We start from the raw sequence: 15,917 nt of genomic DNA, 5'->3' as shown, positions 1-15,917 counted from the left end.
AGTTGCTAGAGCTCCTAACTTCTGGGCCTGGAACCATATAAGATTTCACTTTGAATTTCTAGAGAGAGATGAAGCTTGAGAACTGTGGAAGTTGTTCTCACCCAAGAGGAGAGAAAGATTCATGATTTTTAAAACCAAGATTACATATCTCTTGAGTATGAGAAACAGAACAGCTGTTTACTGGAGAGGGTAAAGATGTTAGGATTAGAGGCTAGAAAAGATGGATTCCAAGGATATCTGGGTCAGTAACCAAATGCAGCTTAAGCTCTTTATGTCTTAAATGAGAAGTATGGCACAGGAAACAAGAATGAAATCATCTGAGATAGAAATAGATACCCATTCCAATCTGTAAAGAAATGTAAAAATAAGATTTGTAAACTTTAATACATCTAAATTCTTCTAAAGTTCAAAACATCAGCTATATTACGTAAGTTGAAGGGAGTCTATTTTAAAAAGAAAACAAGATAATAGTGAATAGGCACATACTTTGTCTTCTGCATTCCCAAGACACATCTTCCCCCACAAATTAAAAGAAAAAAAGGAGAAAAATAAACACTAAAAGGATAAGAATGAATAAATTAAATATTTAAACAGATTTTGGGAAATTAGAAAAAAAGGGCAAGTTAATGCATGGAATGGATAGAGTCACTGAAGCTTTGAGTATACTCAGAAGAAGCTACAAAGTTGGACTTCCCTGGTGGCTCAGACAGTAAAGAATCTGTCTGCAATGCAGGAGATCCCTGGGTAAGAAAGATCCCTTGGAGAAAACAATGGCAACCCACTTCAGTACTCTTGCCTGGAGAATTCCATGGACTGAGGAGGCCAGGTTATAGTCCATGGAGTCTCAAAGAGTCAGACATGACTGAGTGACTAACAAGGTTAATGGAACTTTGGAGCATCTCTGAGATAAGAATCACCAGGTAAAGCAAGGAACAAGAGGAAAACCAGAAGAAGGTTAATAAATATGTACTGGAGACCACTAAACCAAATATCATTCTTTCATAATGGTACTAATAAAAAGTTGAAACTAATTGTTCACTTTTGAAGATGGCAAGGACACCAAATCACTATTCTGAAAAATCATTAAGGAAAAAAAATCAAGTCTTATAATTATGTGTTTTCCTGTACAAACTATTTCAAATACCCCGATGTTCAAGCTGGTTTTGGAAAAGGCAGAGGCACCAGAGATCAAATTGCCAGCATCCACTGGATCATGGGAAAAGCAAGAGAGTTCCAGAAAAACATCTATTTCTGCTTCATTGACTATGCCAAAGCCTTTGACTGTGTGGATCACAATAAACTATGGAAAATTCTGAAAGAGATGGGAATCCCAGACCACCTGACCTGCCTCTTGAGAAACCTATATGCAGGTCAGGAAGCAACAGAGAGAACTGGACATGGAACAACAGACTGGTTCCAAATAGGAAAAGGAGTATGTCGAGGCTCTATATTGTCACCCTGCTTATTTAACATATATGCAGAGTACATCATGAGAAATACTGTGCTTACAAGCTGGAATCAAGATTGCCGGGAGAAATATCAGTAACCACAGATATGCAGATGACACCACCCTTATGGCAGAAAGTGAAGAGGAACTCAAAAGACTCTTAATGAAAGTGAAAGAGGAGAGTGAAAAAGTTGCCTTAAAGCTCAACATTCAGAAAACTAAGATCATGGCATCTGGTCCCATCATTTCATGGGAAATAGATGGGGAAACAGTGGAAACAGTGTCAGATTTATTTTTTGGGCTCCAAAATCACTGCAGGTGGTGATTGCAGCCATGAAATTAAAAGACTCTTACTCCTTGGAAGGAAAGTTATGACCAACCTAGATAGCATATTAAAAAGCAGAGACATTTGCCAACAAAGGTCCGTCTAGTCAAGGCTAAGGTTTTTCCAGTGGTCATGTATGGATATCAGAGTTGGATGGTGAAGAAAGCTGATCACCGAAGAATTGATGCTTTTGAACTGTGGTGCTAGAGAAGACTCTTGAGAGTCCCTTGGACTGCAAGGAGATCCAACCAGTCCTCAGTTCAGTTCAGTTCAGTTCAGTCGCTCAGTCGTGTCCGACTCTCCGCGACCCCATGAATCACAGCACGCCAGGCCTCCCTGTCCATCACCAACTCCCGGAGTTCACTCAAACTCATGTCCACAGAGTCGGTGATGCCATCCAGCCATCTCATTCTCCATCGTCCCCTTCTCCTCCCGCCCCCAACCTTTCCCAGCATCAGAGTCTTTTCCAGCGAGTCAACTCGTCGCATGAGGTGGCCAAAGTATTGCAGTTTCAGCTTTAGCATCAGTCCCTCCAATGAACATCCAGGATTGATCTCCTCTAGAATGGACTGGTTGGATCTCCTTGCAGTATAAGGGACTCTCAAGAGTCTTCTCCAACACCACAGTTCAAAAGCATCGATTCTTCGGCGGTCAGACTTCAAAGGAGATCAATCCTGGGTGTTCATTGGAAGGACTGATGCTAAAGCTGAAACTTCAATACTTTGGCCACCTGATGCTAAGAGCTGACTCATTTGAAAAGACCCTGATGCTGGGAAGCATTGGGGGCAGGAGGAGAAGGGGACAACAGAGGATGAGATGGCTGGATGGCATCACCGACTCTGTGGACGAGTTTGAGTGAACTCCGGGAGTTGGTGATGGACAGGGAGGCCTGGCATGCTGTGGTTCATGGATGAGGTTGTGGAGAGTCGGACACAACTAAGCGACTGAACTGATCTGAAGTAATATTAATAGTTTAGAGAAAATCATTTATAGTAGAATTTCACTTAATAAAAGCAGAAGAAAATTACTATTAAAAAAACCCTAATACAAATTAATCTGGGCAATAACCATCAAAAACTGTTAAAAACATTATGCCTATGAGGAAACTTCATAGAGAACAGATTTACCTAGCATCAGCTGAGACCACTGCAATGTCATTACTAAAAGACCAGACGTCATGGGCCTCTTTCTGAGATGCGATGGGAAACAGACATTTCCACCAATGAAAGGTTCTTGCCCATTAAAGAAAAAGTCTGAATTTAAGCTAGTATCTTCATATATGTGCCAGGTAGGTGATGTTAAAAGACACTACAGGATGTAGAGAGTCAAATTCAGAATTTTAAGTATTCAGTAAGGTAAAATATCTGGTTCTTTCCACCAATAAATGGCATGATGAAAAGAGTTTTGAGATGTATCAACCAATGGCAGCGTTGAGATCCTGATTTAAACAAAGTCAACTACAGAGACATTTTCACACAATCATGAAAAAATAGGCCAAGACGAGTTTTGGAGGGAGTCAATGAGAGAATGTGACCACCAGTTGACCCACAAACTGGACCTCAGCAACCAGAGGCTCCTCACCCCCTTCCTTTTCCTTGGAATGTACATTCTGCCCACTGTTCCCACAGTAGAAGACACTTCAAGGGCACAGCCTTAAGACAGTACTGTGTTACTGAAACCATCTGGACTGTATAAGTGATGCATCTCATTAAGGCCTCCGTGGGCTCTTAACTGCCTAGCCAGTGGGTGTAGATGTCTAACTTATCTTGAAACCACTTGAGACAAACCTCTTGGGTCTTCTTCCCAACCCAGGAAGTAGGAAAATAGACCAAAATACCCTTGATGAGCTATTCCCCAAGCCAACTAGGTGCAACAGTGGAAGGCAATTAGTAGAATTCAGCAGAATTCCAACGTGTCTCTGAGATCATTGGTACAAAGTTCACTGCTACTAAATTCTGAAAGAAGAGAATAAACAGATATCACTAAATTTACACACAAATTTACTTTCTGAAAGAAACCACCTAAGGGCATGATATATAGGTATTTCAGACATATTTGGCTTATGGTTTATATTTCTGTCTCTGAAAGAAGCTTAGAAAAAAAATTGAAACAGATCCTTCATTCCCATTTTCCCCATTGTTCTTCCAAGTAGTTACTAGGAATCAAAGTTTGTGATAAAATAAAACTGAGGTCACCACCAGCTCTGGAGAACAAACAGATAAGATATGATTGCCCATTTTATGAATGTTCAGTTGCTCAGTCGTGTCCGACTCTGCGACCCCATGAATCACAGCACGCCAGGCCTCCCTGTCCATCACCAACTCCCGGAGTTCACTCAAACTCATGTCCATCGAGCTGGTGATGCCATCCAGCCATCTCATTCTCTGTCATCCCCGTCTCCTCCCGCCCCCAATCCCTCCCAGCATCAGAGTCTTTTCCAGTGAGTCTTAACAAAGGCTTTCAAGGACCCTTTCACCTGCTGTACATGGGTTTTCTTTTCTTATGGCAAATGTGTGCTGCAATTTCCAATCTGTCAATTCTTTAAGATCTTAAAGCATTTATTTTCCACAAGGTTTTCCCAGATCCCCAGTCAAAATCAACATTTCCCTAACTTGTTATCTGATGCACTTCTCTCTTTTGACAGTTTTATTTGTATGAATTGATATCTACATCAACATCTAGATCTTCATTTCTATATACAATCACATCTTCATTTCCTAGATGACTATAAGTCCCTAAGAACTCAGTTACCTCCAATTGTATGCCGAGTGTCTGGCACTTAGTATTTGTCAAACTGGTTGAAAATCGAGTAGGCCAAAAATGTGAATTTTCTCACTAATTATCCCTCTCAGTTGTCAAACGTATTGGGTCCTATCAACCTAAGGATTGATTGTTAGAATTACTGAATCAAGTTCAGGCTGGATATATTCCAAATTTAATCAGTGATGTCACACTGTCAGAGTTCATGCTGCCAAGTGATTTTGATTGAATTATCTTAAATTGTACAGAGTGTCTGTGACATTCACTGCTCCAAAGTGACTTGTTTTGGGGGCCCAAATCTCCAGGTAGAATTTCAGAGGCCCTTTTAATGTGTTTTTCCTTATTCTGCTGTCTTTCTAAGTGAATATAAGCAAGCTACTTAGAATCTCTGTGCAAAACAGAAACACTAGTATAGTACTTGTAGCCTAGCAACATCTCAAAATCATTGTGTGATAATGTCTTTAGTGCTTTCTCCTTGTTAGATGGAGAGGGCTTTGTAAAAACAAGCCATTACTGGTATCATTAAGGCAATACCTACCAGAGCAGGGTCATATTGCCCAACATTTGCCACAACTATAGTAATTCTATGAAGAGCTAAACTATCCATAACTGGAAATAATTTCAGTTAGCCAACACAGAACTGTAGCTCTAAAGCAACCAGCTATCTTCAGGCCGAGAAGGCCCATGGCATCTCAAGAGAAAAGAGTAACAAACAGCAATGAATACTTTTAAGAGCCAATTACCTGCCAAGAACACAGCTAAACATTTTGTGTGCAATATCTCAAATAATTCTCATAGAAACCCTGTGGAATAGACCATAATTTTATTCCCATTTGATACAGGAGAAAAATGACACTTAGAGAGCTAAGTAAATTGATTAAAGCAACTCAGAAGTTTTGGGCACAAGATACAGATGCAATCTGATCCAAGACCCAGGATTTTATATAATTATATTAATAATAAAGGTAATAAAGAGAAAGCATAAGACAGATGATGTAAATTGGCAAAGTAGTTTGTTACACAAATACAGATGCATTAAATTCACCTAACATGTACTCCAATGTTCATTGCAGCACTGTTTATAATAGCCAGGACATGGAAGCAACCTAGATGTCCATCTGCAGACGAATGGACAAGAAAGCTTTGGTACATATACACAATGGAGTATTTTTCAGCCATCAAAAAGAATGCCTTTTAATCAGTTTTAATGAGGTGGATGAAATTGGAGCCTATTATACAGAGTGAAGTAAGCCAGAAATAAAAACATCAATACAGTATACTAACGCATATATATGGAATTTAGAAAGATGGTAACCTTAACCCTGTATACAAGACTGCAAAAGAGACATGGGTATATAAAACAGTCTTTGGGACTCTGTGGGAGAGGGTGAAGGTGGGATGATTGGGGAGAACGGCATTGTAGCATGTATATTATCATATGTGAAATGAATCTCCAGTCCAGGTTCGACGCATGATACAGGATGCTTGGGGCTGGTGCACGGGGATGACCTGGAGGGAGGATATGGGGAAGAGGGAGGTGGGAGGGGGGTTCAAGAAAGGGAACACATGTACACCAGGGGCGGATTCATGTCAATGTATGGCAAAACCAACCAATACATTAATGTAAGGTAATTTGCCTCCAATAAAATAAATTTTTAAAAAAATTTAGCTACAATGATGATTTTGAAAGATGCAGTTATGCAGGAAGTCTGAAAATAAAAGGATAGCAAATATTTTCCTACCAAATGGCAAAAGAAAAAGAAAGATGGTAGAGTACTAAAATATCAAAGTAGAATTTAAACAGAAAAACACGAGATACTAAAAAGAACACTAAGAAATTTCAAAAACTATGAAACTGAATGCATGTGAAAGTACTGCCTCCAATTAGAAAAACAGTTATATTTTTATAATTTTTGTAATGGAAAGAAGACTTCTACTTGTGTCCATGATGGAGTAACAGGGACTAAACTCACCTTCCTACTTTGTACAACTCAAAAACTGGATGGAACATATTACATAGTAATATTCAGACATTACACTATGAGTATCCTAAGATAGTAATCCCTCAAAGATGGGAACCAAATGAGATAAGTCTTATGATTTTTCCAGTTTATGAACTGGGAAGAGTTTTCAGGTCATAACACAGGGATGGAAAATCAAATGACCTGGTAATTTCCAGAAGCAATTATACGGAGTTTGGAGTTCAAGGAGATTTAGATGGTTATACTTTGTGGCTGGGGGGTGGGGGGGTGGTGCAAAATAGGGAGAGGATGAATGTGTGCCAAGAAGGGCTCCAAAGAGCTGCAGAGATGTAATCTTGAATCTTTTGCTACATTCTAACCAGTCCATTCTAAAGGAGATCAATCCTGGGTGTTCATTGGAAGGACTGATGCTAAAGCTGAAACTGCAATACTTTGGCCACCTCATGTGACGAGTTGACTCACTGGAAAAGACTCTGATGCTGGGAAAGGTTGGGGGCGGGAGGAGAAGGGGACGACAGAGAATGAGATGGCTGGATGGCATCACCGACTCTGTGGACATGAGTCTGAGTGAACTCCAGGAGTTGGTGATGGACAGGGAGGCCTGGCGTGCTGTGATTCATGGGGTCGCGGAGAGTCGGACACGACTGAGCGACTGAACTGATCTGAACTGAATCTGCATGTGTGGGGGAGAACTCTACCAAAAAATAAAAATATGGAAAAAGCCAGTGGTGTCAAACAGGCAATATAATCCTGGGGTTTACATAATGCTGGTAATAGTTCAAAGTCCAACCAGCAGGAATGGAAAACAAGGACACAGTGCATCATGTATATCCTGAGAGGTATATTGATTCAGTAGTTTGATTAAATTAGACACAGACCAAATGCTGCTCTGGATACATCCAAACAGAACTCAAAAGTAAGTCGAGATGATCAAACAGGTAACAAGTAATTTAACTATATTCCAGAATGATATCCAACAAATATTTAATAGAATGCAACAAAATCTAGCCAACAATGTAAAATTCACAAAGCATTCAATATCTATAAAAAATTAATAGGCATGAATAAAGTAGACCAATACCACCTGTAACCAGGAGGAAAGAGTCATATATAGAAATGGAACAGAAACTAAAGAGATGTGGTAATTAACAAAAAAGATAATCACTCAACTTTTCCTGAGATTGTTTCCTTATCTATTGAAATTGGCGTAATGACAAAAGAATAGATACACAGATTAATGGAATGGAATAGAGAGCTCAGGTATGTATCCAAACGTGTCTACTTTTTAATTAAAGTACACAAGTGGAGAAAGGGTAGTCTTTTTTTTTCCTCATAGATATCCAATTGCTTCAAAACTATTTGTTGAAGAATGAACCTTGACCTACACTTTTCACTTCACAAAAAATTCAAAATAGATTTTTGACTTAAATGTAAAACAAAACTAGGGGAAAATTAGAAAAAATTAGACGAGAAATTCATCAGAATGCGGGGCTGAACAAAGAGTTCTCAGATTGACACCTAAAGCATAATCTATAAAGTTAATATCATCAAAATTAAAAACTTTGAGAAAAACTCAATAAGAGTATGAAAAGAGAAACACACAGGAGAAAATATTTATAAAGCACATATCAAACAAAGAATTAGTATCTAGACTATATAAAGAGCTTTCAAAACTCCGCAATAATAAAACAATCAGAAAACAGAGAAAAGACATGAAGAAACAGAAGAAGACACAGAGGTGGCAAATAAACACATGGAAATGTATTCAACAGTATTAGACATTAGGGAAATCAAAGTGAACTGTCTGAATGGATAAAATAAAAAAAGTGACAGCACAAAATGCTGGGGAGTATGTAAAGAAATTTGATCATTCATGCATTACTGGTGGGAATAGTAAATGGTGAAGCCACTCTAGAACATAGTGTGACAATTTCCTAAGAAGCTAAACATTGTAATTACTATACCACCAAGCAATTGCATTCATGGGCACTTATCTCAGAGAAATGAAAACCATGTACACACAAAAGTCCATGTACACACAAACATTCACAGCATGTTTAGTCATAATGACCAAAAGCTGGAAACAATGCAGATACTCTTCAAATGAGTGATGGTTACACAACCTGTGTTATATATACACCATGTAATGCTACTTAGCAATAAGAAAAGGAAACTGGTTGTTGATGTACACAAGTTGAATGAATCTTCAGAGAATTAGGTTGAGTGAAAAAATCCAATCATAAAAGATATAACTGCATGATTTCATTTATATAATATTCCAGAAATGCCAAAATTTTAGAAATACAAAACAAACTAGTGGTTGCCAGGGATTAAGCACAGAGGGCAAAGCAGGAGGGAAATGAGTTTCCCTTGTGTAATCATGTTGCTTTATTGTATCAGGATCCTATCATTTATACCCATATTTCTTTGATTAATTTATTTATCTACTCACTCAACAATTCTTTTGTTTCCAGGCACCATTCTAGAGATACAGGTAGAACAAGAACAAGAAGCTGACTGGGAGAAATGTTTAGATTTAGCTCAAACCCTTACTCAAAATTTGCTTAAGAGACAAGTCTCTAATCCCATTATTTTTCAGGAGATTTTACTCTATCTTTTTACTCTTTGCAAAATGCTAGTTCCCTACATGACTCCATAATCATGGTTCTAAGTGCTGTATTGTCCTGAAGCTCTCCCTCTAATCTTGGTACTATGAGGTAAGCAGAGTATCTTTCAATATAATTATAAAGGACAAGAAAAAGTTAAGGATGTTATATGTACAAAAGTATTGCCCATGGGCTGTCAGGTGATGCTAGACATGGCCCACAGATAAAGTCCTAGAAATGATATTTATTCCCCTCAATCCAGAAGGTGATGCAAAAAGAACAATAGACTAGGATTTTGGCTGCATGGAGAATTGTGGCTTCCAAATGCAATTATTGCTTTGTTGATTGCTATCTTCTTTTTCCCAGTATTAATTAAAGTCCTTTTTTTTATATAACTCTCAGGTAAGGACTATTATAAAGTTAAATTCTTTCCTGTGGTCCTAGAAATGGTAGCTAAACCAAAAATGATCACCTTCCTCAAAACTAATTAAATTTCCTGATAGACTGTGCTATGCATGCTACAGTCTCTATTCTGTGAAATTTGTAGTTATTTTCTGTCTCCAGCTACAAAAAAAGTCATTTCAAAATCAAATTAACTGATAATAGTGTTGATCGTTTCTTAGATTCTCACCTGTCACATTACCTCCAGAGGGCAGATGGAAATGCATCATTTAGAGTATATTCTGTCCTAATGTAAGGGATCTTTGGGGATGGCTTGAGGCTCCACTGTTCAAAGGACATTTGGAGAAGTGTAGAAATTTGGAGGTCACTTGTAAACTCCCAAAACATGGAGGGAGGGACTCATTAGGAATCCCACAGTTGGGAAGATATTCCTCTTACATTGGCTCTTCTAAACACTCTTGCTCACTAACTTTAAAATCCTCTGAGATGATGTTACATAAGCCTCAAAATTAGCAGCTTTACTGCACGGGTGTGTTTTCTTCCAGGATCAGCATACTCAGGGGAAAAAAAAAAGTGGTACTAGACACTGTAGTTCACATTTCCCCAGTATCTCTTGCCTGAAATTATTTTGTTATATACCTTACCAAAATATACACTCCTTCCTTGGATATAAATTAAAAGATGAATGTATTTTCCAAGCAAATCATCTATCTGTATAACTGTATATGTGTGTGCATGTGTGTGTATATATATATGCACACAATATATATGTGTGTGTGTATATACACACATATATAAAAAGTCTTAAATTGTGAACAGTTTATTTGAGGACATTTATATGATTCTTCCTAATCTCCCTAAAGTGTTATAAAATATAAATAAATATTTCCTACCTGATTACATTGCTTTGTTGGCAAAAAGCAAATGGTGCTAACTTACGGAAGAGAAAAAATAGAGTGAATGTACTTTGTAAATTTTAGAAGACTATTCCATTTGATATGAACTTGAAAGCTTACTTTTTCCCCGTCACGCTTCTCTTTCTCACTCATCACTGCAGCTCAGCAGAAACCAGAGGCACAGCTGGAACCCCTGCTGTGTGAGAGCGGCCTCCTCCAAGCACATCATTACTTTAGAGTCCATGACGCGGTTCCCTTAGTCATCTAGGCACCTGGAGAACTCTTGCAAATGCAAGCTAACAGCAGTCATTTCCACCTATATTTAGTTTTAAAGTATGAAAATATTTGCAACATTTAGACAAATGTAAGAAACAATGAAACAAATGCCTATATTCAATTATTTAGCCCCATTGATATCCCAACCCTCTGCCCTAGCTGCTTCAGATCATTCTTTAAAAAAAAATAATAAGTTTCCCTCTCTACTAGAATTCTTTTGCAGGTATATTCCTTCATATAGCTATGCATATGAAGGCACTATAAAGCCTATGCAATACTTTCTCACTCAATACTCTGGTTTTGAGATTTAACTACCTTTATAATGTGTACACCCCTGGAGGAGGTGCCTGGAGAATACCATGTACAGAGGAGCCTGGTGGGCTATAGTCCTTAGGGTGGCAAAGAGTCAGACATGACTGAAGCGACTTAGCTTGTACATATACACACAAAATGGGTACCACTGCTTTAGTTTTACTGCTATAGAATATTCTATCTTCTGCATATATTACAAAATTTATTCATCTCCTCTCCTCTCAGTGGGTACACAGGTTGTTTCCATATTTTTGTCATCACCAAAAATGCTGCTATGAATGTTCTTATATTTGCTTTTCTAGAGTATAAGTTTAGGGGCAGAACTGCTGACTTGAGGAATATGAGCATCTTCAGTGATAACACATATTGCCAAATAGCTCTCCCAAATGGGTGTATCTTTCTTCTACTAGAAAAATGTGATAGTTTTTATTTCACTGTATTCTCTCTAGCATTAAGTGAGGTCAGACTATTGTTTGCCCATTTTATTTGTGTGAAATAGCTCATTGTGGTTTCAATTTGCATTTATCTGATTGCTAGTGAATTTAAGCACCATTTTATATGTTTTTTGGCCATCTATGTTTCCTCCTCTATGAAGTCACCTATTATCTGAATGTCAGCGTTACTATACTTCAGGGATAACATAAAATACTCATATTCCAAGGGGTTAAGGCTAACAAATAGTTTCAGCTACAGAGTGTCCTTTTACAAGTCTTTGAAAAGTACATTTTGGAGGGTTTGTGGCTTCTCTGCTCAGATCATGAACTCTTTATTGCAAAATTCAGACTTCAACTGAAGAAAGTAGGGAAAACCACTAGACCATTCAGATATGACCTAAATCAAATCCTTTATGATTATACAGTGGAAGTGAGAAATAGATTTAAGGGACTAGATCTGATAGAGTGCCTGATGAACTATGGGCGGAGGTTCATGACATTGTACAGGAGACAGGGACACAGATCATCCCCACAGAAAGGAAATGCAAAAAAGCAAAATGGCTGTCTGAGGAGGCCTTACAAATAGCTGGTAAAAGAAGAGAAGTGAAAAGCAAAGGAAAAAAGGGAAGATATAAGCATCTGAATGCAGAGTTCCAAGAATAGCAAGGAGAGATAAGAAAGCCTTCCTCAGAGATCAGTGCAAAGAAATAGAGGAAAACAACAGAATAGGAAAAACAAGAGATCTCTTCAAGAAAATTAGAGATACCAAGGGAACATTTCATGCAAAGATGGGCTCGATAAAGGACAGAAATGGTATGGACCTAACAGAAGCAGAAGATATTAAAAAGAGGTGGCAAGAACACACAGAAGAACTGTACAAAAAAGATCTTCACGACCAACATAATCACGATGGCGTGATCACTCACCTAGAGCCAGACATCTTGGAATGTGAAGTCAAGTGGGCCTTAGAGAGCATCACTACGAACAAAGCTAGTGGAGGTGATGGAATTCCAATTGAGCTATTTCAAATCCTGAAAGATGATGCTGTGAAAGTGCTGCACTCAATATGCCAGCAAATTTGGAAAACTCAGCAGTGGCCACAGGACTGGAAAAGGTCAGTCTTCATCCCAATCCCAAAGAAAGGCAATGCCAAAGAACGCTCAAACTACCGCACAACTGCACTCATCTCACACATAAGTAAAGTCATGCTCAAAATTCTGCAAGCCAGGCTTCAGCAATATGTGAACCGTGAACTTCCAGATGTTCAAGCAGGTTTTAGAAAAGGCAAAGGAACCAGAGATCAAATTGCCAACATCCGCTGGATCATGGAGAAAGCAAGAGAGTTCCAGAAAAACATCTATTTCTGCTTCATTGACTATGCCAAAGCCTTTGACTGTGTGGATCACAATAAACTGTGGAACATTCTGAAAGAGATGGGAATCCCAGACCACCTGACCTGCCTCTTGAGAAACCTGTATGCAGGTCAGGAAGCAACAGTTAGAACAGGACATGGAAAGACAGACTGGTTCCAAATAGGAAAAGGAGTCCGTCAAGGCTGTTATTGTCACCCTGCTTATTTAACTTATATGCAGAGTACATCATGAGGAAAGCTGGGCTGGAAGAAGCACAAGCTGGAATCAAGATTGCCAGGAGAAATATCAATAACCTCAGATATGATACCACTCTTATGGCAGAAAGTGAAGAGGAACTAAAAAGCCTCTTGATGAAAGTGAAAGAGGAGAGTGAAAAGGTGGCTTGAAGCTCAACATTCAGAAAACAAAGATCATGGCATCTGGTCCCATCACTTCATGGGAAATAGATGGGGAAACAGTAGAAACAGTGTCAGATTTTGTTTTTTTGGGCTCCAAAATCACTGCAGATGCTGACTGCAGCCATGAAATTAAAAGACGCTTACTCCTTGGAAGGAAAGTTATGACCAACCTAGATAGTATATTAAAAAGCAGAGACATTACTTTGCCAACCAAGGTCCGTCTAGTCAAGGCTATGGTTTACCAGTTACCATTCTATAATGTTGCTGTGAATGCTGAACTAGTAAATACTGAGCTACTGCCCTCACAGACACATAGAGTTAGGTTGTTGTGAACCGCTAGTCACGTTTTTGTCAACTGATCCATGCATGACCTTGTTTCATGTACACTTATGTTTAAAATTAAATACCTTATTTAATATGTATTGGTGATTCATTAGGAATGAACTCACAGCCAGCAGCACTAAAGCTCCTGATTAGGTGAAGCTTATCTAATACACGCATTTTCTCTGTTAGGCACATCACAGCAGTCTCACACTTAGGAACTCTTGACTGCACTTCAGCTCTGTGGTTGGGTGCCATGTTAAATACCAAAATCACTAATAGAAGGCCCACAAAAATACAAAAGAAAAAAAAAACTTGTAGTAAAAAGATCACTTGTATACAGTATGTTGTTGCTGCTGCTGCTGCCAAGTCGCTTCAGTCGTGTCTGACTCTGTGCAACCCCATAGACAGCAGCCCACCAGGTTCTGCCGTCCCTGGGTTTCTCCAGGCAAGAACACTGGAGTTGGTTGCCATTTCCTTCTCCAATGCAGGAAAGTGAAAAGTGAAAGTGAAGTCACTAAGTCGTGTCTGACTCTTAGCGACCCCATGGACTGCAGCCCACCAGGCTCCTTCTGCAGGAGACGCAAATTTTTCATTCCAATTCTCATATCTATGAATCGCCAGGAAAATAATTCAAGTATTTACTTTGGGGTTACCAGTAACAAGAATAATGAGGATCAATTATATTTCCAGGACTGGAAAAGGTCCGTTTTCATGCCAATCCCAAAGAAAAGCAATGCCAAAGAATATTCAAACTACTGCACAACTGCACTCATCTCATACGCTAGCAAAGTAATGCTAAAATTCTCCAAGCTAGGCTTCAATGGTGCATGAACAGAGAACTTCCAGATGTTCAAGCTGGGTTTAGAAAAGGCAGAGGAGCCAGAGATCAAATTGCCAACATCTGGTGGATCATAGAAAAAGCAAGAGAGTTCCAGAAAAACATCTATTTCTGCTTTATTGACTATGCCAAAGTCTTTGACTGTGTGGATCACAATAAACTGTGGAAAACTCTGAAAGAGATGGGAATACCAGACCACCTGGCCTGCCTCTTAAGAAACTTGTATGCAGGTCAGGAAGCAACAGTTAGAACTGTACATGGAACAACAGACTGGTTCCAAATAGGAAAAGGAGTACGTCAAGGTTGTATATTGTCACCCTGCTTATTTAACTTATATGCAGAGTACATCATGAGGAACGCTGGGCTGGATGAAGCACAAGCTGGTATCAAGATTGCAGGGAGAAATATCAACCAGAGATATGCAGATGACACCACCCTTATGGCAGAAAGTGAAGGGAACTAAAGAGCCTCTTGATGAAAATGAAAGAGTATGAAAAACCACAAACACACACTGCGCCATCCCCACCGCCAACCCTGGCCTGGGCAGATGGATCATCTACAGGGACTCACCAAGGATCTTCACAGCCCCATTCTAGCTCGATCAACACTGCAGACTTTCAACTTTCAAAACCACTCTCAAAGCCTTGTGATTCAGCCAGCTCTCAGCTCTGGCTGAGAAATAGGATCAAGAGAAAAAACAACCAGGCCATGGCTGCTGCTGCTAAGCCAAAAGCCAAGATTTGACACCACGAGTGCTTGGGCTGAGGTTGTTTCAGCCCTAGAAGTAACAGCAACACACCCCACCCGATCAAAAGTAGAGACCAAAAGCAGGAGAATGACAGTAGCAAGTATAACACCTATTAGGGTATATGTTCAAATGTTCTCTGGCTTGTTTTTTCCTTGACTTAAAAAAAAAAAGTCTAAAACAGTGGTTCTCAAACGTCAGAGTGCATCAGAATCACCTGGAAGGCTTTTGTAAAAAGATGGCTGGGTACCACCCCCATCCCCCCAAGTTTCTGACTTAGTTGGTTTGGACTGGAACCTGAAGGTTTGCATGTCTACAGGTGAATTAAATCAAATTCTAAAACAAGTCAACAGAGCGACTTCCCTGATGGTCTAGTGGCTAAGACTCCATGCTCTCATTGCAGGGGGCCAGGGCTCAATCCCTGGGCAGGGAACTAGATCTCACATGCCACAACTAAAAAAGATCCAGAATGCTACAACTGAGAGCTGGCGCAGCCAAATAAATTTAAAAAAAGACATGGAGGAAAGCTATGTGCACATGTGTCTGTCTGTTTAATCACTTTATATTAAATCAATGACACGGGAAGTGCTTTTCACGTACTTAGCCCTATGGTAGGTAATATCTTTTTCAGGTAGATCTAAATTTATTATGACTAAATAGTGAGTGCCCTCACTGCCGAGGACGTAGTTTCAATCCATGGTTGGGAAACTAAGATCACAAAAGCCCCACAGGGTGGTCAAAATGAAGAAATAAATAGAGTTACAAATATTTCATATAAATGTGTGAATTTTAATTGTCT

At 39.2% G+C, this 15,917-nt stretch overlaps 1 long non-coding RNA gene across 2 annotated transcripts in view; it reads left to right on the top strand.

The window, feature by feature from the left end:
- LOC148775865 (uncharacterized) overlaps nt 1-15,917 on the top strand; it is a 612,673-nt gene that overhangs the window by 563,773 nt on the left and 32,983 nt on the right. The window lies entirely within an intron of this gene.

This window comes from Moschus berezovskii, chromosome 13 (assembly GCF_049115385.1).
Source record: "Moschus berezovskii isolate FMDL1 chromosome 13, NW_MosBer_1.0, whole genome shotgun sequence".
NCBI classification, from domain to species: domain Eukaryota; kingdom Metazoa; phylum Chordata; class Mammalia; order Artiodactyla; family Moschidae; genus Moschus; species Moschus berezovskii.
The sequence above is the reverse complement of the archived record's forward strand: the minus strand, read 5'-3'. Positions and strand labels throughout refer to the sequence as shown.